This window comes from Littorina saxatilis, linkage group LG3 (genome assembly GCF_037325665.1).
Source record: "Littorina saxatilis isolate snail1 linkage group LG3, US_GU_Lsax_2.0, whole genome shotgun sequence".
In the NCBI taxonomy this organism is placed as follows: Eukaryota; Metazoa; Mollusca; class Gastropoda; order Littorinimorpha; family Littorinidae; genus Littorina; species Littorina saxatilis.
The window spans coordinates 22,971,487-22,988,986 of NC_090247.1; the positions used below are offsets into that span (position 1 = coordinate 22,971,487).

The 17,500-nt window shown below is 42.5% G+C and overlaps 1 protein-coding gene and 1 long non-coding RNA gene across 2 annotated transcripts in view; both read left to right on the forward strand.

The window, feature by feature from the left end:
• The window catches only part of LOC138961133 (mucin-2-like), a 198,846-nt gene extending 198,591 nt beyond the window's left edge, over positions 1 to 255 (forward strand). The window contains exon 11 of the mRNA XM_070332732.1: positions 1 to 255. This exon is cut by the window's left edge and continues 2,109 nt beyond it. The gene's annotated coding sequence lies outside the window, so the exon portion shown is untranslated.
• Positions 256 to 2,862: 2,607 nt separating this feature from the next.
• LOC138961897 (uncharacterized) overlaps positions 2,863 to 17,500 on the forward strand; it is a 37,895-nt gene continuing 23,257 nt past the window's right edge. Inside the window, exon 1 of the long non-coding RNA XR_011454340.1 lies at positions 2,863 to 3,000. This is a non-coding gene — a long non-coding RNA (uncharacterized lncRNA). The remainder of the gene's footprint in view (positions 3,001 to 17,500) is intronic.

Consider the following 17,500-nt stretch of genomic DNA (forward strand, 5'->3'; position numbering starts at 1 on the left):
ACTATTGAATGTTCCCATGGTTTTATTGATTGTGTGTGATGAGGCAAAAGAAAATTAATGTTTGTACCTATACACTCAGAAAATAAAGTTGTATACTTTGTATTGCAATTTGTTGTTTTGTTGTGTTGTATACATTTGTTCAGATTACCATTAACATTAAAGATGTTTTAGCTCGGGTTGCACGTTCCCGGATGTGTTGACTTTTGTCTCAGGTCTATCGAATCAAATAAATGAAAATAAAGACATAGAACCTCATTTCTGTGCTTTTAATTTCTGTTCAATAAGGCGCAGCTGTGTGAGAGAGAGAGAGAGAGAGAGAGAGAGAGAGAGAGTGTGTGTGTGTGTGTGTGTGTGTGTGTGTGTGTGTGTGTGTGTGTGTGTGTGTGTGTGAGTGTGTGTGTAATTGTGAGTGGGTGTGTGGGTGTAATTGTGTGTGTGAGTGTGTGTGTGTGTGTGTGATTGTGAGTGTGTGTGTGCATGTAAGCATATGTGTGGGTGTGAGTGTGTGTGTTTGAGTGTGTGTGTGTGTGTGTATATGTATGTGTGTGTGTGTGTGTGTGCGTGCGCACGTGCGCGCGCGCGCGCGTGTGTGTGTGTGTGTGTGTGTGTGTGTGTGTGTGTGTGTGTGTGTGTGTGTGTGTGTGTGTGTGAGTGTGTTTTCAGTCGTTAGCATTCCTGCCCAGCTGGTCATTATTTCCTCTTGTTCCTGCCTATCGTTTTACTAAATATACTCTTCATTAAAAAGTATGAAGAATGAGAAGAGCCCTGGTACTGATGGTATGACAGTAGATTTTGTTTTTATGTTTTTGGAAACAACTTGGCTCGTTCGTGGTCAGATCATTAAATGAATGTTTTATTAAAAAAGAAATGTCAAGTACACAGAGAGAAGGGATGTTAATAGGAATACCCAAAGGTGATAAACCAGAGAGTATTTAAAGAACTGGAGATCATTACCACTCTTGAACGTAACATATAACATTGGATCATCCTGTATAGCTAATAGAATTAAGACAGTTCTTCCACGCCTTATTGGTGCAGATCAGACAGGATTTGTGACTGGAAGGTATATTGGAGATAACCTGCGATTATTGTATGATTCAATAGATTATTTGATTTGTGCCATTTTTTCATGTCGACAACAATTTACTGTTGTTTTCTTTATACATGTAGGGCCTACCCTGTTTGTTTCTACTAAACAATGGCTTCTTTTTAACTTGACTATTTTCTTCTTTTCTTTTTAACACTAAAATCAGTCATGCAAACCTTCACTTTTTGTGTGTAATTCTGCCTTCTGACATCTACAGCTTCATTTTCAATTGCTGTATGTTTCTACCTTTAACTCATTGCGGACGATATCTGCCGCGAAGAAACTCGTGTGTGCCTGTACACAATCATGTTGCTATGACAACCAGAATCTATAATGACAAAATTATCATACAGCTTTTTATGTCTCACTAAATTATAAATCAGATGTATGTGGTTGTTTGTTGCCTTGAATGCCCCAAGGGGCAAAAATGAGTGTTTCTTCCATACTAATTAGCCTCATTTGCCTAAACCATATAGGAGTTATCCGTCCTCATAGAATTAAAAAGAAAAATCCCATGTTGTTTTCAAATACAGCGTTTTGCTATTCACTTCAATATAATAGTAAATAACAATCAAGAAATAACGAAGTCTTTTAACCACAATTTCCCACATATTTACACTTTTCATTTTGTTTCAATTCACACCACAAAACATACACTTCGCCTTTTGCTATTCAGTCTCAAGTCTAAATAATAATAGTATAAATCATAACTAATTTTCTTCACACCATCATAGACATAATGTTGCCTAACATGTTCTTTGTACAATCGTTGGTTTTCAAAATAAATATTGCATTACTGTACTTGTCTTCTTTTTCTTTAACAATGTCTTTCCAAAAACAAAACTCAAAGACCACACAAGCTATTGCAACCTACTCCTATCTCTCGTCTCTCTTCCTGGGTACAATGGTACCTAAGACTCACATTCAAATGCTTACATTTCCATGCTACCCACATTGTCAAAATACCAATAATTATTCAAAACAAATGTTAACTACTACCTAACTTCATTTCAGACCCACACCCATATACACACATTTCACATTTAAACCATTAGTCGGTCCCCTGTCGATATTTATCGACTAAGTTCCTTGTATACCTTCCCGCTAGTTGCACTTTCTCCATCCACGGCACAGAAGCCTTGATTATGTTAAAACGTCATTTGACAGCAAAGGCGCCACACCCATAACACGTCGGCTGAGACAATTGGTGTGTTGAAGCGAAGGGACTGTTTTGGGTAGTTCGTGCGTGCGTGCGTGCGTGTGTGTGTGTGTGTGTGTGTGTGTGTGTGTGTGTGTGTGTGTGTGTGTGTGTGTGTGTGTGTGTGTGTGTTAAGGCGTTCGTGATTGCGATCCTGGACGCTCATTAATGTTTGTTTTTTTACCTTCCTGAAAAATGCTGGAGAGTGCGATGATTTCCTTGTTTGATTGTTTCATTGTTGGGTTAGGTTGTTGGGTTAAGTCGGTTTCTTTAAAAATATTTTATGTAAAGATCAATTGATACAAGATAAGCAATGAAATAACGTGTAGAAAAAGTAAGGGTAATATGCTCGATTCAGCAAACAGTGTGTTGGTTAAAGTTCATTTTTGGTCCCACTGACTGACGAGGATATCTAGTATATTTAGCAACTCTAAATCATCTACTATTATCAAGCCTATGTTTATGAATACGACTGCAGAAAAGATTAATTGCGGGCGCAATAATATTTCGAGCGCCTGTTTTGAACGAAACGTCTGTGTGTGCATACCGTGCCATACGTCACCAGCATTTGCTGCGTGGCCGCTGTCACTTGGTTAGTGTCTCTCAGAGCATTCGAAGTGGTACAGCGTGTGGTTCGTTTCCCGACAGTTATCAGACAATCGTTTGGATTATCATTTGTGTCTTCTTCGTGATCGTGTGGAGTTTCGTCAGGCAAGTAAGTTGAATTAAAAAATGTGATTGTTGGTTAGTGAGGTGCCCACTGTCATGCTTGTTTCTTGTTGCCGCATGATTGCAGGTGCAGGTGTCTGTGGTATATGGGTCGACTCATAATCACTGTGTCACTTGCTTCGAGACAAGAAGTTGAAATCCACAGGTATAAAAAATATATGACGGCTTACCAGCGCCAAGCTTTGGGGTTATAATGATAAGTTTTAGTGATACATATGTATTTTAATTTCACACAGAAAGTTTTGCTTGAAAATTCTATTTATGTGATTTTGGCGCAAACTCGTTTGAATTCGCACTTATCCCCAGTACTCCACTTGACAAGTTTCTCCCCTTGCTTTGAATGCCCCACTAAGTTAAATGACAATTTTAATTCAATCAAGTTAGCGTTTTAATGAAACAGATCCTCTGATTGGTCAGAATGCCCCAACTCATTAAAACCGGTCATTAATTGTCGATAACCACTCGCTTAAAAAACCATTAACAACCTGCTGGCGAGGCGCATTGATTCAACCTCATTTAGTCTCGGTTTTACAAGTAGGAAATATAAAGGGCAACGAAATACCGAGACCATAAGTTTAATAGTATGCGAAGTGCTGACGTCGAATACGTGACGAAAGTTGATGCATGAATTCTTCCAATCAATCAATCAATGAGGCTTATATCGCGCATATTCAATTGGGTACAGTTATAGGCGCTCTGCAGTGATGCCGTGTGAGATGAAATTTTATACGGCCAGTAGATTGCAGCCATTTCGGCGCATATTTACCTTTCACGGCCTATTATTCCAAGTCACACGGGTGTAGGTAGCCAATTATTAACTGTGCCTAAGCAATTTTTGCCAGGAAAGATCCTTTTGTCAATCGTGGGATCTTTAACGTGCACACCCAATGTAGTGTACACGGGGGGAGGGGGGGGGGGGGGGTCGGACACCGAAGCGAGTATGCACACAAAGTTGACTCTGAAATAAATTTTCGCCGAACCTGGGATCGAACTCACGCTGACAGCGGCAAACTGAATACAAATCCAGCGCGCTACCAACTGAGCTATATAGGCCTATCCCCGCCCCTTCCGACTATGTCAGTCAATTCCATAGATGGCTTTTGTGATGAAGAGAATTTGTTTTAGAGTTTGCTGTCCAAAAACCCGTCAAAAATGAAGAGACAATGTATGTGAAAGAAAAAACCAAACAGGAGCAGAGTGATAAGATAAGAATACAGAGACATATTTGCCATATTTCTTGGGACTTGACCCTTGCAAGTAGGTGGAGTGAAAGTAGTGTGTGAACAGACTGAACAGAACCAATTCTGTTTACAACCGCATGAAAGCAGGAAAGAGATCGTCGTCAGATTGAATTACAATAACATTTAACATGCTTCCATTTGAAACTTCGAGGTCGTATTCGTGGATTGGCGCCCTCCCAAAGTCTAATTGAAGCCCTCCGTCGTTTCGCTCCGTCGGGCTTCAATTAGCTTTGGTCGGGCGTCAATCCACGATGACGACCTCGAAGTTTCAATTGGAAGCATGTTAATGTGTAATTTTTATTTATTTATTTTTTTTTTTTGCCAAGCACATCATTGTGGGGCTTTTAATCCATAACATGCACCCGTCTACAATGTATCATTCATCATTCAACATGCATAATAAATGTGTAAATGGCAAGTATACAAGACATGCAGATTGCAATACTGATAGAGAGAGAGAGAGAGAGAGAGAGAGAGAGAGAGAGAGAGAGAGAGAGAGAGAGAGAGAGAGAGAGAGAGAGGGAGGGAGGGGGGTAATGATGGTGGTGGTATCATTATAATGTATACTCTTAAGTAATAATACACATAATAGATTCTTTTTGAACTTCCACCCTACAATAGTCAAAAGTCACTAAAATACAAGACACCCCTACGCCCATAAGATTGGACAGGGTGACAGACAGGTAAGAGAATAAGTGAAGCAGACAGACATAAGACATACACACACTCTTGCCTAAAATCTTATAAAAACCTACAATTTTAAACAGAGATGTGCTAATAAATTTAGCTTTCATGTGTGTGTATGTGTGGTGTGTGTGTGCGTATGTACTCAGTGCCCTGGCGTCGGAAACTGGGGGGGGGGGGGGGGGCAGCTGCTGTTGCTGGGGGGGGGGGGGGGGGGGGGGAAACATGTCTTTTTGCCCCCCCCCCCCCAACCTTTAAGATGACAAAAATATTCAGAGAGAGAGAGAGAGAGAGAGAGAGAGAGAGAGAGAGAGAGAGAGAGAGAGAGAGAGAGAGAGAGAGAGAGTTGATAAACAAAATACCCCCCCCCCCCCCACACACACACACACAAAAGAAGTATATTGTCTCGCGTGCAAGAACTTTATAGCCCAGACTCCCCACCCATCTCGCAACCCCGGCCATCTCCTCACGTCTCTCATCCCCTCTCCACTTGAATTTTTAGTTCATAACAAAATAAAAGTTTCATTTGTGAAAATTATTTGCTGTGCCTTTCGCCATGCCTTTCGATCCATTTTGGTGACCTAGCCACCTAAGCATGGCAAAGAGGGAAAATCAAAAGTTTCTATGTGTCCCTTTAAACCTGTAATTAGAAGTTTGAGTTGGGAATGTATGAAACGTATTACTTGTTAAGTTTGTATTCATTGGGCGGGGGTATAAATATCAATTCCACTTAAGATTTAGTATCATTGTATCAACATATTGTTCCATTTACATACAGACATACACACAGACAGACGGACAAAGTGATTTATCCAGTATACCCCCTCCAACGTCATTGGGCTGGGGTATAAATATCAATATCACGTGGGAAGGGTCACTTTATATATGGCGGCCGAACGGCTAGCCAGTGCCTATCTTCCTGACGTCACATGACTTCATGAATATTAAGTGAGGTTATGTTGCCCTCTCGCTGGTGCATTATTGGGAGATTCTCAGTGTTTGTTATGGTTATTTCTCCTGTAGGGGAAACAAGCATGTTACTTGTTTGTTTTGTGTTCAACTGTTCCTTTCGTCTGGTTCATACTTTCTAGTGTGGATTTTGCTTGATAGGGCAGTTGTTAATTGTTGTTTTGTTTTTAACTGTTCCTTTTGTCTGGTTCATGCTTTCTAGTGTGGATTTTGCTTGTTTGGGCAGTTCTAACTTGGTTGTTTTGTGGTTACTTTCGTCTGGTTCACGCTTCTAGTGTTTTTAACTGTTCCTTTCGTCTGGTTCATACTTTCTAGTGTTGTTTTGTTTTTAACTGTTCCTTTCGTCTGGTTCATGCTTCTAGTGTGGATTTTGCTTGTTAGGGCAGTTGTTACTTGTTTGTTTTGTGTTCAACTGTTCCTTTCGTCTGGTTCATGCTTCTAGTGTGGATTTTGCTTGTTAGGGCAGTTGTTACTTGTTTGTTTTGTGTTCAACTGTTCCTTTCGTCTGGTTCATGCTTCTAGTGTGGATTTTGCTTGTTAGGGCAGTTGTTACTTGTTTGTTTTGTGTTCAACTGTTCCTTTCGTCTCGTTCATACTTCTAGTAAGGATTTTGCTTGTTAGGGCAGTTGTTACTTGTTTGTTTTGTGTTCAACTGTTCCTCTCGTCTGGTTCATGCTTCTAGTGTGGATTTTGCTTGTTAGGGCAGTTGTTACTTGTTTGTTTTGTGTTCAACTGTTCCTTTCGTCTGGTTCATGCTTCTAGTGTGGATTTTGCTTGTTAGGGCAGTTGTTACTTGTTTGTTTTGTGTTCAACTGGTCCTTTCGTCTCGTTCATACTTCTAGTGTGGATTGTGCTTGTTAGGGCAGTTGTTATTTGTTTGTTTTGTGATCAACTGTTCTTTTCGTCTGGTTCATGCTTCTAGTGTGGATTTTGCTTGTTAGGGCAGTTGTTATTTGTTTGTTTTGTTTTTAACTGTTCTTTTCGTCTGGTTCATACTTTTTAGTGTGGATTTTGCTTGTTAGGGCAGTTGTTACTTGTTTGTTTTGTGTTCAACTGTTCCTTTCGTCTGGTTCATACTTTCTAGTGTGGAGTTTGCTTGATAGGGCAGTTGTTAATTGTTGTTTTGTTTTTAACTGTTCCTTTCGTCTGGTTCATACTTTCTAGTGTGGATTTTGCTTGATAGGGCAGTTGTTAATTGTTGTTTTGTTTTTAACTGTTCCTTTCGTCTGGTTCATACTTTCTAGTGTGGATTTTGCTTGACAGGGCAGTTGTTAATTGTTGTTATGTTTTTAACTGTTCCTTTCGTCTGGTTCATACTTTCTAGTGTGGATTTTGCTTGATAGGGCAGTTGTTAATTGTTGTTTTGTTTTTAACTGTTCCTTTTGTCTGGTTCATACTTTCTAGTGTGGATTTTGCTTGATAGGGCAGTTGCTACTTGGTTGTTTTGTGGTTACTTTCGTCTGGTTCACGCTTCTAGTGTTTTTAACTGTTCCTTTCGTCTGGTTTATACTTTCTAGTGTTGTTTTGTTTTTAACTGTTCCTTTCGTCTGGTTCATGCTTCTAGTGTGGATTTTGCTTGTTAGGGCAGTTGTTACTTGGTTGTTTTGTGGTTACTTTCGTCTGGTTCACGCTTCTAGTGTGGATTTTGCTTGTTAGGGCAGTTGTTACTTGTTTGTTTTGTGTTCAACTGTTCCATTCGTCTGGTTCATGCTTCTAGTAAGGATTTTGCTTGTTAGGGCAGTTCTTACTTGTTTGTTTTGTGTTCAACTGTTCCTTTTGTCTGGTTCATGCTTCTAGTGTGGATTTTGCTTGTTAGGGCAGTTGTTACTTGGTTTTTTTGTGTTCAACTGTTCCTTTCGTCTCGTTCATACTTCTAGTAAGGATTTTGCTTGTTAGGGCAGTTGTTACTTGTTTGTTTTGTGTTCAACTGTTCCTTTCGTCTGGTTCATGCTTCTAGTGTGGATTTTACTTGTTAGGGCAGTTGTTACTTGTTTGTTTTGTGTTCAACTGTTCCTTTCGTCTGGTTCATGCTTCTAGTGTGGATTTTGTTTGTTAGGGCAGTTGTTACTTGTTTGTTTTGTGTTCAACTGGTCCTTTCGTCTCGTTCATACTTCTAGTGTGGATTGTGCTTGTTAGGGCAGTTGTTATTTGTTTGTTTTGTGTTCAACTGTTCTTTTCGTCTGGTTCATGCTTCTAGTGTGGATTTTGCTTGTTAGGGCAGTTGTTATTTGTTTGTTTTGTTTTTAACTGTTCTTTTCGTCTGGTTCATACTTTTTAGTGTGGATTTTGCTTGTTAGGGCAGTTGTTACTTGTTTGTTTTGTGTTCAACTGTTCCTTTCGTCTGGTTCATACTTTCTAGTGTGGATTTTGCTTGATAGGGCAGTTGTTAATTGTTGTTTTGTTTTTAACTGTTCCTTTCGTCTGGTTCATACTTTCTAGTGTGGATTTTGCTTGACAGGGCAGTTGTTAATTGTTGTTTTGTTTTTAACTGTTCCTTTCGTCTGGTTCATACTTTCTAGTGTGGATTTTGCTTGATAGGGCAGTTGTTAATTGTTGTTTTGTTTTTAACTGTTCCTTTCGTCTGGTTCATACTTTCTAGTGTGGATTTTGCTTGATAGGGCAGTTGCTACTTGGTTGTTTTGTGGTTACTTTCGTCTGGTTCACGCTTCTAGTGTTTTTAACTGTTCCTTTCGTTTGGTTCATACTTTCTAGTGTGGATTTTGCTTGATAGGGCAGTTGTTACTTGTTTGTTTTGTGTTCAACTGTTCCTTTCGTTTGGTTCATACTTTTTAGTGTGGATTTTGCTTGTTAGGGCAGTTGTTACTTGTTTGTTTTGTGTTCAACTGTTCCTTTCGTCTGGTTCATACTTTTTAGTGTGGTATTTGCTTGTTAGGGCAGTTGTTACTTGTTTGTTTTGTGTTGAACTGTTCCTTTCGTCTGGTTCATACTTTTTAGTGTGGATTTTGCTTGTTAGGCCAGTTGGTCCGTGGTTTTTGTTTGGATCGCCGTAACATCTGCTATAAGATGTGTTTTTTTTTATTATTTCCAGATTTTGTCTACTTGGTAGATTCATACCCTCTTTCATTTATTGGGTATGGACTCTGTTTTCCCAGGGACGTCCTATACATCTTATTTGGGGGTTCTGTCCCAAGGACATGGGGGGAAAGTAGATTTACATGGCTATTCATTTCTGTTCTTTCCAAAATAACGCGGGATATATTTTCAACTAGGTTATACTGATCTGTTTCTCCTCACCGTCTGTCGTGTCAGTAGCTTAACTGCTGACCGTGCATGATATTAGCCCCATGTCAGCAGTATGGGAGGACATGGTAATATTTTTCTGAAGGTTGTCATTTTCAATTGGGCTTAAAAATATTAGTAGTACTGTATTTTTCGTTCCGGTGACGCGTCATTAGCTTAGCTGTTGACCGTGCATGTACTGAGCCCCATGACATCCGGTTGTCGAATACAGCTCAATTGGTGTTGTATATCTTTTTTCCTGAGTGTGAAATTTGTATTTATTTCCAGATATATTTTCGTTGTGGTTCTCGGTTTTGTATTTAATATGAAGGGGGAAAGAAAGGACGGGGTCTCATCATCCTCCCGCTCCTCCCATACAGTCTTCCGGAAATAAGAGGAAGAGGGGGTCTGAGAAGCAGCCTGGATTCAACCAACCCCCCTCCCCCACACACAGTCATGCAGAATAGAGAGGGGAGGAGGTCTAAAAAGAGGGCAGGGTCTCACCAGCTTTAGCCCCCCTCCCCTCCGCCCTGAATTAGAGGCGAAGGGGTCTGAGAAGCAGACTGGATTCAACCAACCCCCTCCGCCACACACAGTCATGCAGAATAAAGAGAGGAGGAGGTCTAAAAAGAGGGCAGGGTCTCACCAGCTTTAGCCCCCCTCCCCTCCGCCCTGAATTAGAGGCGAAGGGGTCTGAGAAGCAGACTGGATTCAACCAACCCCCCTCCCCCACACAGTCATGTAGAATAGAGAGGAGGAGGTCTAAGAAGAGGGCAGGGTCTCATCAGCGTTAACACCCCCCCCCCCCCGAATTAGAGGCGAAGGGGTCTAAGAAGCAGACGGGGTTCACCAACCTCCTGATCAAGTTATCCCTAATTAGATGGGGGAAAAAAAGCTAAGAGTAAGAGGTATTGGAGAAGGTGGGGGGGTCGTTGATTATTCTTAGTCGGGCTGGACACATGGATCACCGAAGCGATTGTCCCCCAGCTATCAGATGTCCCGCCAGGGATCGCCAAGGGGAGAGAGAGAGATCGTGACCCAGCCATCGTCGGGCGGGACTCATATGACCCGCCATAGATCACCGAGGAAAAGCGTGCGATCGTGACCCAGTTATCTTCGGACGGGACTTGGATGTCCCGCCATAGATCACCGAGGTGGAGAGGGAAATCGTGACCCAGTTATCATCAGACGGGGCTTGGATGTCCCACCATAGATCACTGAGGAGGAGAGGGCAATCGTGACCCAGTTATCATCAGACGGGGCTTGGATGTCCCACCATAGATTACTGAGGTGGAGAGGGCAATCGTGACCCAGTTATCATCAGACGGGGCTTGGATGTCCCACCATAGATCACTGAGGAGGAGAGGGCAATCGTGACCCAGTTATCATCAGACGAGGCTTGGATGTCCCACCATAGATTACTGAGGTGGAGAGGGCAATCGTGACCCAGTTATCATCAGACGGGGCCTGGATGTCCCACCATAGATCACTGAGGTGGAGAGGGCAATCGTGACCCAGTTATCATCAGACGGGGCTTGGATGTCCCACCATAGATCACTGAGGAGGAGAGGGCAATCGTGACCCAGTTATCGTCAGACGGGGCTTGGATGTCCCACCATAGATCACTGAGGAGGAGAGGGTAATCGTGACCCAGTTATCATCGGACGGGACTTGGATGTCTCGCCAAGGGGAGAGAGCGATCTATCCCCCACCTATCGTCTGGCAGGACTCGGAAGTCTCGCCATGGATCACCGAGGGGAGAGAGCGATTTATTCCCCCCTCTGCTTCTTTCTCTCTGTAAACTTGTAGGGCTAGTTATTTTTCGGTAACTTACCCAACAACCAAAATCACTTACCCAACAACGGGCCTGAATCCTCGATAGCTCATGGGTAGAGACTGTACACATTGTGGATCTACTTTTTGCGACTCAAAAGTTCAGAACACTCTAATGTACAAAATATACATTTCTGGAGCAAACAATACAACCATACCGCATTTAAACCAGCAACTACAGGCTTGAACACATGAATCTCAATATAAAATCCATGAGTTTGGTTGTTTTCTGAGTTCAGATCTGCCGTGCACAATCGTTTATCGCTAGCAAGATTCCAAGGAAAAGTAACTCTCGTAGTTTGTCTAGCGACACGAGTAGTTCCCCTTCCAGATTTCGGCTGCATCGACAAGACTGCAATCCGACGGTCAGTTTTCAACAATATTTCATTTTATAAACAGATCACACGCAATCAATTGCAAACATTTAATCAACTTAAAGAACATGCAGCGGTTTCATACACTATTTTCCCCCAGAAAACTTAACTTCATACAGTTTTTAACGTTGGAACACGGGTGTAAAACTTCGTCTGCTAGTCACATTCGAGGAAAGAACATTTCCTGAGCGATACCAAAACATGAACAGAACACACACCATCTGCCTTTACCACCACAGCAGAATGACAACATAACTGTGTACTTGATTTTAGTTCAAAACATGGAAACTGACAAGAAGTGTTAACAAAATTGAATGATTTGCACGGAACTATACAACCGCGCATTAATCGATCGCCTGCGCAGGTAGACTGGTTGGGGGAATATGATTCGATCAAACTTTCGCACAAAAACTCCTCTTTCCTTTGAATAACTGAAGAAAGGAGGAATAAAGAGGTTACATACCTCGTCTCAGTGATTATCAAAAATAATGGTCGAAGTTAGCGGATCATGAAAAATGCGAGCTTCAGCGAGCTTTTTCATGACCGCGAACTGAGACCATTATTTTTGATAATCACTAAGACGAGGTATGTAACCTCTACTTATCCCTCACCTATCGTATGGCAGGACTCTGAAGTCCTGCCATGGATCACCGAGGGGAGAGATTGATTGATCCTCCACATATCGTCTGGCAGGACTCTGAAGTCTTGCCATGGATCACTGAGGGGAGAGAGCGATTTATTTCCCCACCTGTCGTCTGGCAGGACTAGGAAGTCTCGCAATTAAACACTCGGAGGAGGTACACGCGGACAAGGCCGTCAACCCCCTCTTTCCGACGGGTACAGGAGTACAAACCAGGGCAGGATAGGGGGTGACCACTACCAGTCTGCTGGATGATGGCTATGGACCGCCTGCACCACGTGCTGCAAAAGCATTTTCCCGTGGGCTGGCTATACGGGGACCCCCAAGAAGAGGGAGTTTTTTCCCATGGTCACCCCCATGTTGACAAACAAGGGGCTGGGCGAATCAAGCCGCTGCCACCTGGACCTCCTAGGAGTCATTCCTCAACACCCGAGGGACGAGTCATGGAACCGACGCTCTTCAACACCCGTGGGACGGGTTGAGGAACCGACACCTCCTCACCACAAGTTATGGGACTGATGCCTGCCCAGTAGACAAGGAGAGTGTCGCGGAGCGTTCCCCTTAAACCATGGAGATTGCACTCATGTGGGAGACCTGCCTCTCTCCAGCGCTAGAGGAAGAACAAGAACTGCTCCAGGATAGACCTCCACCCCAACCATGGAGGTTCAGTCCCAGGGGATAAAGGCCAGGCGTTCTGTATTAGCGGATGCAGCACATTGTCATAGGGACTGTCTGACTCAACACACACCAACAGCCTCATGTGAGGCAAAAGTTAAGGTTGGGAAGGTTTTAAATCTTACGGAGGGAGTTCCCCTCAATAAAAGGGGGAAGTGATGTCTCTAGCCAGAGAACAGTGAAACAAGAGGCCGGTCAGGCCCCCTTAGGAAACCTGTATCGGAGGATTCTCGGGCGTTAGCTCGTTTTAAGCAAATTGGAGAGGAAAGGGAACACACAGGCGCCTGCCAGACAGGGGTATGTACCTTAACCTTTATTTTGGGGATAAGGAATGTGCCACAAAATGACAACTCCCAGGGAATGATAAGAGGGGTCCACAAGAGAAATCATTAGGGCAACCGTTGTAAGGTGCGGACTAGCATCCCTAGCTGGGTTCCTCTCGTCTAGAGGGATAGCCAGCGGAGTGGGGGCTCATAGCCTCCGAAGTAATAGTTGCTGAGGGGAACATGGTGGGCATGCGAAAATTCTGTACTTTAGTTTACAGTTGTGGACATGCCCTGGCACTAAGCTCAGCAGCCAAAGGGAAGTGTCCCCAACCTCATCTCGACCTGGGTCATCAAGTTGGTACTCGACTCCCCTCATGCAGCTAGTAGACCCGCGGAATAAGATTTAGTCGTCTCTGGATGCATGGCCAGCCCCTAAGCTCTACTCAGCCAAATGGGATCACAGACCAAACTGCCCTGTTTAGTTCTGCCTTGGGACGAGCCCCCCCCCCCCCCCCACCCCCCCCACCCCCCCCTGGGATTTAGAATCGGTAGTCCACAAGACAGAGGATCTGCAGCACAGCCATAGAACTGGAGTGGAGGAGAATATGGGCTCATCGGGAATAACCTGAAGACCTCCGCTCTCTCACGTTGTCGGGTCCCACCGCCACATGTTCTCCCTTGTAGCTAGCCGACCCAGGGATGTCAGAAGGTTCCCCAGGGAAACCTACAATGTCGTGGAAAGAGGATGGGCCACAACGGCTAGCACTGTAGCAGACCCCCACCCCCTCGAGGCAATAGTCAAAAACAATTCGACAGTCGTAGAGATGTTAGGCAGGCCCACCGCAGACCCCGGGAAGGTTGTTCCACGGAGGCGCAAGGCCCATCGCAAACCGGGGAAAGTTGGTCCACCGAGGTGCAAGGCTATGCCCAGCTACGAGTACGAGTCAATAGTCTCTTTTACACCAAGGCTATTCTAGGCGACCTTGACCTTGGCCCGCTGTGCCTCGGGCAAAGTCAGCCATTTTTGCGCGTTGTTTGAATGGTGGAGCTGTACGATGGTGCACAAACATTGCTGTTATGGCGTGTGTGGAAGTGATTTAAGACACCGTGAAAGATCACACATGGTCGGTGTTGGATGGGTACCGTTTTCCAAACCCTCTAGAGATTTAGAAAAATGCTGAAAATGGATTAAACTATGTGGAAAAACGATCGAGAGGTTCAACATCGAAAAAGTCAACAAAGACACCTACATTTGCACAAAACACTTCGTCGGGGGGCACTTGAAAATGACATGCTGCTTTTCTTCATAAGTATAAATGGAACAAAAAAGATTGTACCATGCTTTGACTTTATGTGCTGAGAGAGGAAGAAATGGTTTGAATGTAGCTTTTTCATATCCTCATAAACCAAAGTGTGATACTGCAGCTAGTTAGCAAAACAATTTCACTGAAAAACTAGACAGCAAGTGACACATAGAGTCTACAAACCAATGAACACGAAGGCATTTAGGAAACAGGATCATTCTTTTAATCTTGTCTAAAATTTTGAACATGAATCTCACTGCAAAACACAATCTGACAGAACTGACAGAAAAACAAAACCACTTCAGCATACAAATGGCCCAAAGAATATGGTCTGAAATCAGACAAAAAGCATGACAGCTCGGTGCTTGCAGTTGCATACCACAGGAACACAAAAATGAAAAAAAATGGTCAAACTGAACTATGTGTCGTTCAAAGGAAAAATGGTTTGCCTTAAGGAAAAAGACTGAGAGACATCACATAACTGTACAAGCGCACAAGAACTATTGGTTGTAATCATGAGTACGACTAGACTGAAATGATAAATAATGTGCATCACAGTACTATTTAAGTGTGACAGGGGAGGCTACCGCTCCTTTCACAGCAGACTCACACCCGAGTTGTTGGCCTTTAAGTCAACACCCGTGGATTGTGAGATTCTGTTTGTGATGGGGTCTGGTGGTTTCCGATTGTCTGTATGTTCATGGAAACCTTCGGGTGTACATAACAGTTTTTATAGGGCTAAGATATTAGCCCTAACATTTTCAATCTTGTTTGATTGCACTTCACTTCCCGAGGTGATCGTAGTGTTTCGGCACACTGTTACATCTGGCGCTTGCGAGCAGGAATGGGACTCGGCATGATATGTTCAGGTAATGGCATAATATGACCACTGAATATTTTCGTGCTGTTCCCATTCTGCGAACTTGGGATGGACAGTGGTCCCCCGGTTCGGAACTTCGGGACGAAGTTCATTTCAAACGGAAGCGATTGTGACAGGGGAGGCTACCGCTCCTTTCACAGCAGACTCACACCCGAGTTGTTGGCCTTTAAGTCAACACCCGTGGATTGTGAGATTCTGTTTGTGATGGGGTCTGGTGGTTTTCGATTGTCTGTATGTTCATGGAAACCTACGGGTTTGCATAACAATTTTTATAGGGCTAAGAAATTAGCCCTAACATTTTTAATCCTGTTTGATTGCACTTCGCTTCCCGAGGTGATCGTAGTGTTTCGGCACACGGTTACACAAGCACTAAAAAGTGCCTCCCACTAGCTTGTCACCAAATAAACAAAGTAGGTTGTAACAAAATTGCAGATTAATAAAAAAAATAGTTCAATCAATAGTATATGTCACACCTGACATTAAACTAGTAATTTCCATCACTATCCTTTTCAGGCATTAAAAATAGTTCAAAGCAGCTAGCCCCACATAGAAGTAAGAGGCTCATTCACAAGCTAGTTAAAAGCTTTTCATTCTTTTGTTTTTCTAAAAAAAAAATTCATAGTATCACAACAGTATTCACAGCAGGCAGTTTTAAATCATGCAAGGGTCATTCTCCAGGTGAGTTCACGAAATACATTGTAATTTTAAACAGAGACAATTTTCAGTTCACGCTTGAAGATGATTTTACTGACCAAGTTTATCCCCATATATTTCATAACCCTGCAGGTGAAAATGGGAATACCAGCACAGAATGATTGTCAGTGAACATTTAATACCAACACTTCAAACTACATCACTCATCATAAAACAGAAGCTGTGACTTGGATTTAAATGAAAATCAAAAAGTGGAAAAACTCATACTCTAATAATTGTTGTCCAAGTGTTTCAAACTACATCACTCATCATAAAACAGAAGCTGTGACTTGGATTTAAATGAAAATCAAAACGGGAAAAAACTCATACTATGATAATTGTTGTCTAACTAAGTGTTTGTGTGGTTAAAAAAAACAAATGTACCTGATCATGAATGAAATCAGAGCAACTCATATGATCATAAACCATTCACTGCCACTGGTCCATACGTATAAAACTCATACTCTGATAATTGTTGTCTAAGTGTTTGTGTGGTTAAAAAAACCTAATGTACCTGATCATGAATGAAATCAGAGCAACCCATATGATCATTAACCATTCACTGCCACTGGTCCATTCATAAATGAAATCAGAGCAACCCATAATGATCATTCACATTTCACTGCCACTGGTCCATACGTATACTCTTTTCAAAAGGGAGATGGGTATGGAAGAGGCAGTGCTACTGTTAGTGATTCAAAGTGCCAAACATCCCATCCTAGTGCTGTGAAATGGATAAATTATATTCATGGAAGCTTACTAATATTTGCATGCAAACATACTGTGACAGTACTAATACAGTAAAAGCCTTATTGAGGGTGAACAGCCTGCTTTACTTGGTTTCAGTGAGGAGTAACAATACTAACAATAACTTGCCCAGGTTGTGAAATGTAAGTACTTCCCCACCCCACCCCCCCCCCCCCCCCCCCCCGAAGTCGAAGGTTTTCGGAAAGTTTTTTTTTGCACGTCCTGTCTTGTAAAATCCGGATCGATCGGTAGTTCCATCTGCTGTGCAGTTTTCACAAGTTGCAGCAGACCATCTCGTCTGTATCCAGTAACAGTAATGCCCCTGTCTTTCAAAAACTTTCTCAACTGAATGCAGTCGTACCTATCTAACTCCTCCGTTTGCAGCGTGGCTTCGACAGCGAGTTTGTATGGAAAGCCGTTTGGCTCGGCATAACCATTACACGAGTAATAAATCATAAATACACGTGTAATAAATGATTAATACACGTGTATTTATTTCTTATTGCACGTGTAATTTATCTTTTTATATTTAGTCAAGTTTTGACTAAATATTTTAACATCGAGGGGGAATCGAAACGAGGGTCGTGGTGTATGTGTGTGCGTGTGTGCGTGCGTGTAGAGCGATTCAGACCAAACTACTGGACCGATCTTTATGAAATTTGACATGAGAGTTCCTGGGTATGATATCCCCGAACGTTTTTTTCATTTTTTTGATAAATGTCTTTGATGACGTCATATCCGGCTTTTCGTGAAAGTTGAGGCGGCACTGTCACGCCCTCATTTTTCAACCAAATTGGTTGCAATTTTGGTCAAGTAATCTTCGACAAAGCCTGGACTTCGGTATTGCATTTCAGCTTGGTGGCTTAAAAATTAATTAATGACTTTGGTCATTAAAAATCTGAAAATTGTAAAAAACAATAAATATTTATAAAACGATCCA